We start from the raw sequence: 10,320 nt of genomic DNA, 5'->3' as shown, positions 1-10,320 counted from the left end.
GCAGAATCAGCGGCAGGAGAGTAGAAAAGCGCCTGCTACCCCCTCCCCCGCCCCCTCCGCCGATAGAACAGCATCAACTACGCGGAGCGTTCTCTCGACTCGTGTACACACACTATTTCTACATGTATATGATCCGATCCTGGATGAATTTGAAACTCACTACGAGCGAACATCCTCACCACCCACGAGCACCCCCCGCAACCTCTTTCTACCCCAGCCCTGTACTGCGCGCTTTGTCAACGTCACGATGAACCGATTGATTCATCGATCGCGAGCATCCGTCCAAGCGCGTCCACCAACATAGCGACAAAGAGCCCGCCAAACCAAACTCTGCAGACTAGCCACAATCGCTTTTCTTTTCCATTCCGCACTATCGAATCTCTCCTCTCTTCTCCCTCATTATTGCGGTCGCTCTATTCCTACGGCATATTTCCTCGCAACGCTCGCTCGTCGCCGCTTTTCCTCGATTTTGCACTACCGATCGTGAGGGAATGGGGAAATATGGAGGAGGACTTGGGAAGGAACTTTTTTGCGACGGGGCTTCGAAAGCTTCACGGAAATCTTGCAACTCGCAGTTCTCAGGGACCTCGAAAATGGAAGAGGATACGACAGAATTCTTGAGACTGCCGCGTCGAGGCTTTTCCAGGGCATTCTCTTTCCTCTGGTTTTTATACCGAGCCGATAATTCTACTTATCTGATTATTTGCTGCGCGCACTCTAATTAGTTGGGTCATTTTGCTTGTTAGTCTTTCCTCGAGCGTAAAAAGTCAGCGATGCCAGAGGAACTATTAACGCGAAGGAACGAGGATGTAAAAGAGCGCGAAATATATCTCGCGTAGATGAATTATACTGTTAAGAAGGAGCGGAAAAAGCGTCGCGATGGCGCGTGTGTAGGTGTACGTGTGAGATGTGTAGGTCGGAAATCCTGGGACGAGGGGTCCTGCAGACTTTTCGTCCAGCCTGGTGTAGCTTTTTAACTCTTTCCTCTTCCTTTTGTCACGCTCTCTTTTTATTTTCCCTTCGCTTTCTCACTTCTTTCGTTCGTTACATCTAACCTTCCTTTTTTTCGTCCCCTGGCTCTTTTCCTATCTTGCTGTTTTCCCCGTTCCTTGTCATTCCCTATACTCCGGATTTTTCGTCTTTTTTTCTTCCTCCACGTTCTCCTGCAACCCTCCGCCAGCCAGCCGAGCACTTTAGATAATAAGGCGAGGGCGGTCGGATGCTTGCTACTGCTGCTCTGAGCTGGGAAACGGCTGCTCGGACGAAAGGGTAAATTGGGTATTCGTCCGAGGAATTATCTCTCTAATTTCTTTAACGCAACGCTTTCTCCGCCGGCCCGTGAGTTCAGACGGGGTCCCTTCGTTCCTGTTGCTGAAACTTGTGAGAATCCTTCATTTTTCTCACCACATAACTCACTCGTTCTTTCATCTCTGGACACCCGAATTTTCATCTCTGTTGTGCCATATTCTGGAAAACATATTCATCAGAGCAAAGGTCCCACGCTACTTGTCACCTTCCGACTCCATTGATTCGTCATTGTAAGTTTATCTTGGGGGAAGATGAAACTCCATGGACAGAGCGATGACCACAAATCGTTTTTTCAAGTCTCATTTCTTCGAGGATTATTGAAGATTAAAACTGCATGTAAGGACGTTCAACTTTTCAGTAAATTTTCTCCACGTCCTTTCCTTTTGTCAGGGTATCAGTGCGAGAGCCCCCGAACGGTGGCGAGTGGGAAGTGACAACTTGTAAAGGCCGAACGAGCTAGTAGATTCGAAGGAAGTAACAATACCTACGGAACCCCAAAAGCCCACGCACTGGCAACGCATTACAAGCCCATTAAACCGTTAGCCCCGCACCGCTTCTCAGTTCTTCCCTCTTCCTCAAACTAATAGTAATAACAAACGAGTCCCCGCGCGACCCAAGGGTGCCAAGTGGAAAAGGAGGGAACCCCTCGTAATTCGTATAAATGATAGCGAAGGACTATCGGCCGGAGGTGGAAGGTGATCGGAGCAGCGCAATGGTAGTAGTATCCATCGAAATGGACCCGAAATTAGATCCAACCCTCGGTGGAGCAGTAGTAGAAGCAACGTGCTACGACACGAGAGGTCCGAGAAGTTCGACAAATTCGGTTAGCCTCGGTGAAAAATGATGCCATCTCGTGTTACGAGGCGAGGCATGGCAAGAGGTCAGGGGATCCAATGGCTATGATCGAAAAAAACATTCCGCACCTTATTTTCGGAGGAGACCGAACGGTGTGTTTTTATCCAAAGAATTTTTTATTCATTACATCAGGGATTTACGTTACAGCGGAGAAGTGAGAAATGAGCAGGACTCTTTGATCGAGTCGAAATTTTCGTTCCTCTTTTGGCATCAGGCAAACCTTATTGTTCGGCCGATAATCGGCCCGAATTTCGGCCTTCCCTGATCACGATCCACGTGCAACAGAAATCCTCTACTGTATATACGGCTCGCTGCGATGCAGGGATTAGAAAGAGGATGAGAACGTCGTCGAGGGTTCCGACCCCTGCTCGGTGGCATTGATACCGCGTATCGTCATCCAACCTAGCACATTGCCCCGGGCATCAGTCATATTATGTTTGCCCCCGATGTTTACGAGTACGCACAACGCCATAGGGATGTATCAACCTCTCTTGCGAGAGTTATGTATCCATCTGCGTTTGATAACATCTCGCAACGACGGGCTCCTCTCAGACACGGAGTGCCGGTGAACTTGGGCGCTCCTGGTTGAGTTCGTACCAGACCGAGAGTATTCAATATCATGGAGGCTTTTAGTTTCATTATTTATTCGGTTGATGAGTTTTAGTCGAATTACGCTTTTTTACTTTTGTGTTTGCTCGAATTTTTTCGCTGTTAAACTTTACGGATACGATTTGCGGAGGTTAAAAGGAGATTGAACATCGAATAGCTCTCGTGCTGATGGACCCGCCGCAGAGTTTTGGGTTAAGGGAGCCCCGTGGGGCAGCCGGGTTTTTTGGGACTTGAAACACAAAATTTCAGTTTTCAAGAATCTTTCAAAGCCCGAAAATCTTTCAATTTTTGGTATTTCTTTATGATTTTAGTTCCGGCGTTAGCCAATGCTTCACAAATCGAAACGCTCTTTGGTTTTTTCATCTCGGATCAACCAATCCCCCGCGGAATCGTTGGGTTCCTGGGGAGTAGTTTTACACCGAATTTACTCGAGATAGCAGAGTTGAAAAATTCTATCGTAGAGTTGAAATACCGACAAATAAACCCTTCAAATTTCAAAAGTCCATGTTTTGTTTCCTTGCTGAAAAAAAAATCGCGAAAAAACCACAAAAACTCTGACTGCCGTACGGAGCGAGCCCTTAATTTGTATCGTTTCTACTCTATGAATAAGCTTTTGCTGCCATAATATTTTGCCCGCTTTCCCATGCCAGGATTCGAAGACCATTTTGTTCTGATTGTGTCTACAGAATATTGTGAAGTTTTAAAGGATCCTTCGATGAGAAAAAAGCGGCGAAGAGGAGGGTAAAAAGAAAAACAAATACTGGAATCGGTTGAAGCTCTTCTTTCTCAAACCATTAAGCAGAAATGTCGAGCTAACCGAGACAAAAAATTTGCGATCGCGCGCGGTAGCGAAACAATTTCTTTCTTTTTTGCTACCCCGCTGCGTCTTGCATGCTTCAATCGTTTGGCCGAGATTCGATGGTGGATTCCGAGCGTGCCAGCACGCAACAACACCGACGAAAGACAAACGCCGCTCTTCGCGTCTTTCGTTTGTTTCAAGCGTCATTTGTTTGCCGGCAGGAACGGGACGATGCTGGTGACTGCGACGGGGCTAGCGGTGGCTTCCTACAGGGGTGAAGAAACGGCCTAGCTTCTACTATATTCACTCGAGTGCTCTTCCTCCCTCTTTCTCTATACTCGATGCAACTCTTTCCACTTTGAGAAATAGAGGGCGAGCGAGGCAGCGGGAGGTGAAAGATATGGCGACGGATCGAGCGGCTTGCGGAGGGTTGTACGAAAGGCCACATTCGCAGTCCACTCTTTCATCTCGTTCCTTCTATTTACCACACATTTTTTGCTTCTCATTTGGTTTTCTCGTTCGCCTGTAAACTTTACGGTTTCCAAAGTTTCCAAGCCGTGCGCATGAGCCTCCCTCCGTAAAAGGCTATCGAACCGGACGAGAATTCGAGATACCAAGCAGCGAATGATCGATCGAATATTCATTTTCAAGATTGATTCGCGAGGCTCTCTTGCAGCGCGTGTCGACGCGTACTCAAGTTCAAAATTAGTAACGACTTTGAGATGATTAAAAGTGCACGATACACGGATTCGTCGTTACCGATGATCGTTAACGCCAATAAATCGAAAGGTCGTTTAGGCGAGGGAAGTCGAAGGGCGTCCAGTGGCTGGGTGGGAATGATTCTGTTCGGACGAGCTATGAGGTCGAACGTAAGATTCGATTTGCGTTGGATGACGAGACAGTATTTTTTCATTAGGTTTTCAGAGCCCTCCCAGTGCTAACGCCCTCGCAATTTCATCACTGCCAACCCTCCGGATTATCGAGTCAAACGAATAGCTCTGGCGATCCCGATCAACGTGATCCAGATTCGTCGCTCGCGCATAATGCCAACGGTGAGTTAGAGCAAGAGAAAATGAAAGAAGGAAATAAGGTAAAAGAGATCCGACGAAAAAAAAAACGTCAGAAGTGGAGAGTGGAGAAAGAAAGAGCACACAAAGCTATTTTAAATAAAGGATCGCTCCATCCATTGAACCCATTGTCGACCTCTGACGTTGACTGAACGAACGCCAGCTTCCCGAATCCATCATCTCCATAGAAAACCTTAATTATTTTCTGATGAAAGAAACCCGCCCCTGTCCACCCCGATCCTCATTCGTACTTGCCTCAACCCTTCGTTCCCTTCTCTTTTTTCTTTAATGCACCGAATTGCTTTACTCGATTCTTTTTTTTTCGTCCAAGTCTATTTTTCCACCAAGACCATCCGATAGAGAAGATTTTTTTTCAGACGTAATCAGACCCTTGCAAATACACTCCGTGAATAGTTGTTACAAAACTCCGATCTTCCGGCATTAAAAACTAAAGATCGTGAGTCGTGTCATCGAGCTCCTCTTAATTGGGGTTAATTTCTCGATTAAATCTCGTCATAACCCCTTAATACAATAAGCTTTAATCCTTTCCTCGTTCCAGACGTCAAAAAAGAGTCTCTGCAGATAACGAGGCATGGGAAAGTGACTTTGAAACAAAACAACAGAAAAAAACGAAGGAAAAGATGAAAAATGTCTCTGCACCCTCTTAATCGGTCGGCTCGGTGTGAGAGGCAACTGGAAGAGATGTAAGCTCCTTGTCGGCATATTGCGACGATTCGCGGCTATAAAAACCTCTCGCAGCCCGGAGGCGGATAAGGGAGGGTACGATTTTCGTCGTCGCGGGAACTAAGAAGCGAAAGGGGTTGTCTCGGCTTGCCCAAGTGACAAATGGCTTGGAATAATACCTCGTAGCGGAGCCTACTGCACGAGAGCGAGTGAGAAAGTGAGTGCAGCCAACGTCACCCATAACTATGCGGCATTTTCCACTGACGCGCCATTCTCCGGACCTCGGGTTGATCGTTATAGGGGAGCTCTTCTTTTCATCGTGTTCGTCCGTCGCTCCCTTTGAGACGTGCGAGAGTTCTCTGTGTCCAACTTCACTTTCAAGATCATTAGATCATTGTCTACGTCGCGTAATGGGTCGACCTAAACGTCAGTCCTTAAATAAATTTTCTCATTGTTATTTTGTCAACGGTTCGGCTGAATTTTCAGCCCCCAAAATTGCAGTCCGATCCCTAAAAATCTTGATCGCTTGATCACCGATGAAATTCCATCGCTCGGGGGTCCTTTTGCCTGGTTTTTTGGAAACCGAGTCGTCGTTGATGGTCCAGAATTTGTTCGAAACTTCTTTCGGGTTGCAGTTACTGCGGAAATTTATTTTTTAAATTGCTTCCACTCGTTAGTTTTCCTGCCATGGATTTTGGACTTGTATCATTAAAAATGATTCCCCCTTAAGGACAGTTTCGCGCAGGCTCATTCGTATCAATACAAAAATGGTCAACGTGCCGGGGGCCTGTTTTATTCGAGCCCATTGGCTCGCTCATACCCGCTATTCGCAAAGGGAAAATCATTTAACTTTGCACGAAGACAAAAATTCTTTGTGCCAGGTGATCCATGAAAGCCCCCGAACGTTTAACACCACTTGAGAGCTTCTGACCGGGAGGAGCTTTCCGAGGAGGTTGGGGAGGCTGAATCGCGCAGAGGACGTTGAGAAGGGAGATATCTAATCGGCTAAAAGTTTCTGCTTAATTATGAGCAGTAGCGGCCAAGTGCGGCTGACTATATAGCAGTGGAAACGAGAAAACAGACGAGAATACGTCAGACCAAGTTGGCCAAGGGAGGAGAAATCGAGCGAGAAGGAGAGAGAGAGAAAATGGGGGCGGCGGGGGGAGAGATCGTCCCGGCTTTGCCTCTGTTTTCGGACTTTTCCATTAGTCGGATGGATCGTTAGTCTTTTGTTGACTTTTATTGGAAGGATGGAAAGAGGCGGGGGGTGTGCTGCTGTTGACACGTCGGTGCTACTGGCTTCGGGTACTTCTCGGTCGGCGACGACTGAAGTCGGTGTTGCGCCTCGCGATGAGTTGCTGCTTCCCACTTCCAATCCTCCTCCTCCTCGCTCCCAACTGTCCCGCCGATCTTCCGGTTTAAAAATTTCCGAGCCTCACTCGGATTCGGGTCGGCTCGCGAAAATTTGAGACCACAAACGTCGATTTTTTTAGCAAAGATCGTAGTCGTCGAAAGCCCGATAGAGGATCAAAGGGTGACTCGACGATATTCTGCAATATTTAAGCGGTTCCCCCCACTTTTGTTGCTTCGATCCAGCTTATTGTTTCACTTTCCCCATATCCCTGGATATTAGCATCATTTTTATCGAGGCTTTTCTTACTTACTGATTTATCCATACGCCGTGTTCTTTATAATCGACTTCTTGAGGCATGAATAGACGGATTAAATGGAGTACCACAATACTTTCTCCCCTTTCTCGGAGAATAATGTCAGAGCAATGGGGCAAGCCAAAGGGTGCTTAGAAAATTCGAAAGCAGGAACAAGCGTATAAGCCTTGAGGGTAGAGAGCGCGAGTGTGTATAACCATGTCCGTGAAGTGGACGCATTGGCCAAGCTCCGAGTCTCTCTCCAACATCGTATCGACTGGAGGGTTAATTTTCTGGTCAGTTGGTCGCTTCTGGCTCCATTCAGGGTTATAGCCTCGCGATCTCGAGATCCGTAACAGCCTCTACTTTAACCCTCATCCACCCCTACATAAATATCCGGAATTAGCTATTTCTCCTGTGCACTCTGTCTCTTACACGCCCGATTTTCTTCTCCCGTCTCCTCATAGCTCAGTCTTGTTTCGTCTGCAAACTGCCCACTGCTCTCTGCGTGATAAAATTAGGCCATTTTTCTTTCTTCTATTTATCTTTCTCAGATCAAGTTCCCAGCACTTTCTCTTCACTCGAGGTTCGGTCATTAATATATTATTTTCAATCTCTCAATCGACGAGATCATCAAACAAGAGTATTGAACGACGTTACTGGTTTTTTAGATAATTGTGTTGTTCAATTTGTATTTTTATCATCAGATCCTTCCCCCTGGGAATCTGGATTATAGAAAAAATTTCAATCATCAATCGTCAAATAACAGAGTCTTGAAAATCTAAAATTAAAATCGCTGAGAAAAGTTTCCGCCATCTTTTCTTCGATACACATCAGTCCATGAAAGACATGGTAGAACCAACTGGAAAGTTGTACCCAGTGAAACGAGGGAGAATATACATCTGCGATCACTTGACCGATTAAGGACTCGGACAAGGGCTTCGATTCGAGGGCTCGTGTTTCAGTGCTACTGCTTTACGCAATTCCGGAGGAGGGTTCGGAGTGGATTGACGTAATTGAGGAGAAAATATGATGCAAGCCATCATCTCTGGGAATTTGTTCGATCGCGGAGGGTTCACAACTTGCCTCGAATGCTGCTGCTGCTGCTGCTGCTCGTCAATTATCTTCCCTTGGAGACTCGTTTTATTGCTTTACTCAAGAACATTAAGGTCAATAATGCTCGGTACCGTTGGGATCTGGAAGGAAATCAATGCACGTGTGTTCGATTGCTACGAGCAATATTTGCATGCTGCAGAACTAGATTATTGCCTCATTCAATATTGTTTCGAGCTAGTCAAAGCAATAAATATTTGTCCATCATCCCTGCACAGTCCTGAGTATTTTCTTTGAAAAATCCAAAGTTCGCGAACAGAGTCATCGCAATCCTCAAATCTTCCACGTCGCTGAGTAAAGGCAAAAAATTAACTGTTCTCCATTCCTGAGATGAGAGCTCCGGTCTCTCAGGGATCGTCGTTTCGTTTTTACTAGCCGGGTTCGGGAGGATTAAAGCGAAGCTAAAGCTCCTTGAACTGCGGTCCAGGGACTAAGCTGGATACATGCCGGGGTTTCCCCGAGAGTTTTGTGCATGCATCATTCTAGAGGGAACCTTAGCGTTTCACGTTTCCTCTCTGTGCTAACTCCGCTCCACCGGATCTCCTCTTTTGTCTGGATCATCCAATTCTGTTAACCCTTTTGGGCAAGGAGAAGTGTGGCTCTGGAAGCAGAAGTATCGAGCGAGGGGTAAACTGACCAGGCGGAGTGATATGCAGAGATAGCGTGCGAGGCCACCATTGAAAGATTGCTTTGAACAAAAAAGACGATGCTTTTATTTTTCAGCCTCCCTTAAAATTCGACTTTTCCAAGATTAGTCGTTTTGGTGGTGAATAAGCGAGTCAACTCGATGATTTCATCATCAATAGTCAGCCCTAAACAAAGTAGGAGAGAATTCAATGGCGAAAACTACGGAATAGAAACTTTGACGTTAATCCGAGGAAGCTCTGGGTACAAGGAAAGGTCCTTGGAATAAGGGCGAAGGGTTTTTGCATATGAGAAACTTCGGGAGATGCTGCGAGTAGATCGGGAAAACTTGTGTGGGAAAACGAAGTGGAACCGCGGCCTGCGAGCGTTACCTTGGACCCTCTCACCGTCCACCCCCTCGCCATCTCCGATATCTCTCCGTCGATCCTCCGGAGTCCCGACAAGACGAAAAGTTCTTCTTGCAGGGTGGCCAAGGGCTAACAGAGCTTGGACGCCTCTCATGGACCGAGGGTGGGGGTGAATCTAGCTGGGGGGTTCTTCCACGGATCGTAACGGAATCGGGATCAGCACCCGAAGGTCGAAGGATATATCCTGATCCTCTGTATTTGAATACGACGAGACGACTACCTCTCGAGGGGACTACATGCATTTTAACTAACGTCCAGATGCCCGCAGTCTCACGCTGCCCCGTCCACCGGCCTCCACCATCGTCGTCGTCCTCGCCGTAGACGTCGTCGACGACGACGTCGTAGTTGTCGTCGTTGTTAGGGGTTCCAGCATCGCCAAGTTTCCCAACTATCGCTACTTCACTACTTTGCCATGTAGAGTAGGATGGAGATGGGGTTAGGGGCAGACGATGAAGGACGAGACGAAAGAAGTCGAGGAGAAGGGCTTGCCAGCCCTTCTCCTGCGAAGGAGCTTCGGACTCGATATCCCCAGATTTAAGGAAGGGGCGAGGGGAGGGGGCGCAGCTTGAAAGGAGCATCTATTCGCAGGATAATCCTATTTCTCTTGTGAAATATCATTGTGAATTTCAGCAAAAGAAAATGATGAATGAAGCAAACTTTAGTTTGCAGTAAGTTCACCAAGTTGACTAACGAGTCCAAAATTCGATCACGTCCGTTTCCATTGTTGTTTTTAAAAACGAACGAATTTCCGTTTGGTAGGTACAGAGTGGCCGGCATCGACGATTCAACAGGAATCGAGTCCCACTTCCAAGTGCAAAATTGTACATTTTTCTGGTCCAATCTCCGTTGTGACGTTTCAGTCTGCTTCAGAGCAGAACATTTTTTCTCGTTGGCTGAAAAAGTTTGTTTTTTTTTCTCTCGAGAAGCTCGAGTCCGGAGGGTGGTCCAAGGAACGTGAGTGAAAGGAGTTTCTTCGTGTATCAGTATCATTGTTAGAAGATGACGAGAATTGTAAGAGGAAAAAGAGTGTAAAAAGTGTGAGGGAAAGTGGGGAGTCTTATCTACCACTTAATGCAAGAAGAAACCGGCGCGGCTGACGGGTGTACTAACTATAACGCATGTGGAAACGAGGCAGCGACACCTACACGCCGGGTACTTCGGGGCTCGTAAGACAGAGAAAGAGAGAG

The sequence above is a fragment of the Venturia canescens genome, chromosome 7 (assembly GCF_019457755.1).
Source record: "Venturia canescens isolate UGA chromosome 7, ASM1945775v1, whole genome shotgun sequence".
Taxonomy (NCBI): Eukaryota; Metazoa; Arthropoda; class Insecta; order Hymenoptera; family Ichneumonidae; genus Venturia; species Venturia canescens.
The sequence above is the reverse complement of the archived record's forward strand: the minus strand, read 5'-3'. Positions refer to the sequence as shown.